The sequence below is a fragment of the Notothenia coriiceps genome, unplaced genomic scaffold (assembly GCF_000735185.1).
Source record: "Notothenia coriiceps isolate Sejong01 unplaced genomic scaffold, NC01 NC01_scaffold00016440, whole genome shotgun sequence".
NCBI lineage: Eukaryota > Metazoa > Chordata > Actinopteri > Perciformes > Nototheniidae > Notothenia > Notothenia coriiceps.
Window position 1 is genome coordinate 1,762 of NW_011349141.1, and position 5,443 is coordinate 7,204.

At 41.2% G+C, this 5,443-nt stretch overlaps 1 protein-coding gene across 1 annotated transcript in view; it reads left to right on the plus strand.

The window, feature by feature from the left end:
* The first annotated feature begins 332 nt into the window (after nt 1-332).
* LOC104949539 (regulator of microtubule dynamics protein 2-like) overlaps nt 333-5,443 on the plus strand; it is a 16,974-nt gene continuing 11,863 nt past the window's right edge. Inside the window, exon 1 of the mRNA XM_010775904.1 lies at nt 333-396. The gene's annotated coding sequence lies outside the window, so the exon portion shown is untranslated. The remainder of the gene's footprint in view (nt 397-5,443) is intronic.

The following is a 5,443-nucleotide window of genomic DNA, read 5'->3' on the forward strand; positions in this document are numbered from 1 at the left end:
TCAGAGCTGGCCAGGTGCTTCCTGTCACACCTTTGTCAAAGTTAGAGAAGGGGATATTTAAAGCATCAGCTAATCATATTTGACATTCACTGAGATATTAATAGAGCCGCTAGAATGTTCGACTTTCCACTGAGTGGTGAATGATTTAAAACAGAGCTCTATTCTTGGACGTATCACTTTTGTTTTCATTGCTTTAATCCAGTGCCGGCCTTTATTAACGTACATCCTGTTTTCTTTTCTCATTTAATAAAAAACCCTCTTGTGTCATTTGAGAATGTTGGTTTTGTTTTGGAGCATCTTCATCTAAAGTATCCCTATCTCTTCTTTCCTCTTAGGGAAGAGAGTTGGTGAGGAGGCAGTGTCCCTGAACCCTACATGTGCTGAAAGTCATCAGTGGTACGTTTGACTTGTTTCCTTACTTTACACATTCAAAAGCTACTTTTTGTTCCGTTCAATAAAGTCTTTAGAGCTTCAGTTTCAAAGGCTAACCAATCAACAACACTTGATACAGTTTTATAACATGTGACTTGCTTTCATTGAGCGTGGTTGGATCCAAAGTGTTTCAGTTCATTCTACGAGACAGAATGAAAGCATAAACACAGGTACTTTCCCCAGATGAGAGGTGATGAGGGGGCTGTGCCTTTGAGTGACGTCTCGGGCCCCGGAGCTGCCATTCCTCTGTGTTTACTGAGGCACTTCTTTGGTTAGTTTAGCAAGAACTTCTTAGAAAAAAACACCGGGTAAAACACAGACTGAATTTAATGTGAGTGTTATCAGTTCACCAAACGAGCAACCTCAGGGATTTTAGCCTTTGCAGACGTTTTACATGCACAAAAACCTATAGAACACACTACAGGGAAGGGAAAACTACCAAGAGCATAATAGGGCATCAAACGAGATAATAGAGCTGGTTATGCATTAGGGCGGGACTAGCTTGTTGCAGGTTGATGCCATGTTTTGCTCGTGTTTGGTTAATCACATTATTCCACAGTAACTCTGGAATAGTGAGATACATTTTCCCGTACTGCAGTTGCTGTTCTATGTTGGTGGTGAGAGGATGAGCTGCACATATTTACTGCTGCACATATTTAGTTCCAGGGATAACGCTGGTGATACTTGTGGTGTGATGAGGTGGATTTGTGTGTAACAACATTTGTCTGAATTTCCTGTTTTGCGTTCTTGGCTGTGGTCTATTGTTTGACAAAGAAATACATTTAAAAAAACAAAGCAACTTAGTGGACATTTCAGTATGACTAATAATTCTCCCTCCGAATGGTCCTTAGTATAACATTAAGTTCAGGGGAATTCTGTTGCCGTAGGTTATTCTCAGACAAAAGGAAATTGGGAGAACCTCACCCCCCTCCGCCCTGCCTACCTCCCCTGTTGCCCTGTTAAAAATCCCCTTGCTTTTAATTAGTTGTGCAGAGTGGGCCTGATGGCATGGATCCCGTTTGTATTTGTAAAGGCCCCAGTGGTGCATTCCTCATCTGGAACATCGCTCATGTCAAAACTTGACTCCTGATCATACATGGAATCCATGGCTGGAGTGGAGAGATGCAGATTGCACCAGATGCAGCTCTGAGATAAGCTTGCAAAAGTTGAGATTTGAAACCAACTGCAAAGTCTTCTTAATGCAGCTACAGCAAAAACACAAACACAAAGCTGTGCGCTTAACTTGCTTGTTTGTATAATGTGTTAACATTTGTTAGCTGAATTAGTGTCCTGTGTAATTGAGATCATGAAGTTACTTTCTTTATATGTGTGTGTGTGTGTGTGTGTGTGTGTGTGTGTATGGAAAGCAGATCCTAAATGCCTGCTTTAGCCAGCAGCCCAGCTTGCTGCGTTCGTTAGGGAATAATTAGCATTAGCTACTGCACATACCGCAGCACCCGAGACGTCAAGTGGAATAGAAGGCCGTGTTTGTTTAGTTAATTAAGAGCAACAGCTTTTAAAAAAAAGCTTAATGCCTAATCCTATATCCACTAATGGAATGTGTAAGGTTCTTAAACCAAACAGTTACGCTGTCTAAATTGAATGGACAGGGCAAAGTAGGTAAAGCCTTTGAGAAGGGAGGAGGCAGGGAGTGGGGACGGTGCCAGGCAGTGTTGCAAGGAAGTTTATGTGTGAGGTAACTGTTTACTTAGTGTACCGATGCCGTGAGAAAACTTGTCACCTGTGTTCCTGAATGCTGCCTGACTTGTCACGATTTGGCAGAGTTGTTTAGACGAGCTGCCACTCACTTCCTGCAATTCCACTCTAACTGCTTTACATAACCCAAGTGAATGGGTAGCTTTTTGAACCTTTGCATTGCGTTTTACAAGGATTAAAGTCTATTAAATTGTTGGAAGGGGTCCAAAAGGAATGCAGATTTCTTTTTTTCTTTTTTTCATTCGAAGGATCTACAACTGATTTGCAAATGATAGGTTATTGCATTTACCGGTAGTTTTTTATGTCTGTATCTCAAAATAACAAATGTTGTTTTAAGAGACATAGGCCTAATCCCATTATGTTTAATTTATGGAAATGTATTTGCTTGTTTAACTCATTCAAATACTACTTTAATTTTAAGTAGTAAAAAATGTTTTTTATATCAAGACAATGACATCATTTATTTAAGATCACAAGAAATCATATAAATGTACTTTGTTTTTAGAGGAAAATGGAGGAAACTAAATGTTTTAGTCATTGCAGTTTGTCGTTTTTTGACACCCTAACTCTGTTTTTACCATATTTCATTTATGGAAAGTGCTTTAGTCATTTGTATTTATATACAGTAAAAAAAGAAATGATATCCTGTAAACCGCAGTGACAGATGTGAGTGAATCGCTGTGCCACTGTGAGAGGTGGTAATGGACCACTTAAGGACCTGTGTCCCCCAATGAATTTAAACCAAAACCTAAGAAAGCTTGTCCTCCCTTCAATAGCTTCTCCTACATTTCAATGACACAAGCAGTGTATACTTTGCACTTGTCTGTAACCCATAATTAAATGTGTGTTGGAGAAATTAGCTTTAGACTCGATTGTCTTGTTTGGGTAGGCGGAGCAGGTTCAGCGTGGCCTTCTGGTCCTTTGAAGTACCTTCCTTTATGGGAAGTGCTCCTGCAATAACCAGCCTGTGTATTGGGACTTACATCTGTAAATATAGCCTTTACAGTCTATGAAAGAATCGGGGGGGGGGACAAGAAGATGGTTGATCAACCATTATAACTTGTATTATAATTATTTCAGTAGTGGTAGTAGTAGCATGCCATTCTTTGCTAGTTAGCACCATAGACTTTGATGCTTTGTATCAAATAAGGTACTCCTTAAACTAGTTTTGAGTGCATCCTAATTCATTACTGATGCTTAATATGGCAAAATGCAGTGCACTGTGTATGCCCTGATAGTGGACTCATAACCGTTTAAAAAGTTAAGTGTGGTACGTTGGATGTGGGTTTCTTTCACTATTTATTGACTAAGTAACGTATCACTAGACCGGACAACCTAGAGTAGACCATAAGCTTGTTATTGACCTGTCAATCGTAAGCTTGCCCCCCCCCCCCTAAAGCGGAAGTGATGAAGGATTGTCCCTACAACATTCATCTCTTCACAATAGATGACACATACTTTTTCACTCTGTCATACACCATCTCTGAACTTTTCCCTGGAGAAGTGGATGAGGACTCCTTTGAAGTTGTGTTGAGGCAGTCAAAGAACACCAATGAAACAAATCAGTATCTCCACAGCTTTGCACACTTTATGCGTTTTCTTGCAACTTAAAAAAAAAATTACTCCATCAATAGACTCATGCAAATAATATTACGCAAGCTCACGGCGTACCTCCTAACTCCCCAGAAGAAGCAAATAAGCAAAATGTGCAAAACATGTTGTTCCTACAAAAAAAGCACGAATTTCCCCGCAGGCTTCCAAAGAGGGAGACATTGTTAATTTCAATGCTCAACAAAGATCTTAAGTGATCATCCTCACATATATACATGAAACTAAAAAGTGTTTCACTATATGATGTCGGAATGACGCTTTAATCCATCATTGTGTCTTCTTTTGCATTTCATTCTGCATTCCTCAAAGAATTTCTAATAATCCCATAACAACTTGATGGAAACGAACAATCATTTTTATTTATGTTTTGCAAATTCCTCATACCTTTTGGATGGAAACCTGGCAGGTGTCACTTCCTACTTTGTTCTAATTCTCTGTACATTTTAGAGCACACACCTCTAAATCTGTCCTCATGCTACATTCTTCAAAAGCACTCCAGTTATGTGTAGCCATCGCGTCTGCCGTAGAGCTTTCTAGTAAACCACAAAGAGAGCTGATATGTAGACTAAAGTGGGATATAATGTAAGATGTGTTTTGCCTATTGGCCTATGAATGTGTACGAGTGAAGTTAAGCTTGCATTGGGTAAAATTGGAAATGGCTTTCGTGAGAGTGAGTGTCAGAAGCCTGTTTGTTTAATCTCAGCAGTATTGCTGGCTTTGTTTATAGGTTCGTTTTCAATGATCCCACTGTGTGAATTCAGCCCCTGTAAATCCCCGGCTATAGGGCCCCTCTGATGGTACAAAGGCCCTGTGGATTAAGCAGGGAGCCTGTTGAAGTGCCAGTCAGAGGGGGGCCAGGATGGGCTCACTTTGACCTCTATGAGAAGACAATTTAAATTTCAAACACGCGCCTCTGTTTGCCGCGGTCATCTTTAGCGGCAGCATTGTGCTTTGTTCCCAGTTGCCGTGGAAACCCTGTGTGTGCGTAAACTCCACTGTACTCTGGAACACACAGCTGCAAATCACACACCTCCCAAGCAAAGAAAACACCGACAGCTCATTCTGTCATTGGCTAAGTACATTGGCGCACTGCAGACACAGGGTGTCCGCGGGGTCTTAAAAAGTATTAAAAGTTGATAAATCAATTTAGCGAAAATTAAGGCTATTAAAAAGTATTAAACGGCCGCCAATTTCCAAGGCATTAAGAAGGTTTCGCAAGCCAACGAGCAACATGAAACACCCTTTAATTTTACTGAAACGAAATGTCGCAGAAACCCCACAAGGCCGGCCCCCATGGCATAGCGCGCCGTAAAAAAATGGCTGCTTATTATTTTAAGTTTGCGTTGCTTGCTCCGCTCTGTGAGTGGGTGGGTGGGGGGGACGACCGACCGACCCTAAAACGACCTACCGGTAACGGGTCGCCAAGGTGGGTTAAGAGGCAGTTATCGCCAACCGCTCTGGGGGTCCAACGGCTCGGTGGTGCCCTTATATGATCATTTTCTGATAACGATGAAAATAGCAGCGCCGTCCCTCGATCCCCACGTCTTACTGCTGCTGCTGGGGCTGTTCAGAAAGAGGGGGGGAGGAAAAGAGCAGGGGCATCCACCGTTTATTAAATATTCTTAATATTATTATAACAGAGAAGCAGAGTCGTTATCAATATGTTTAAAGCTCAATAAATAAG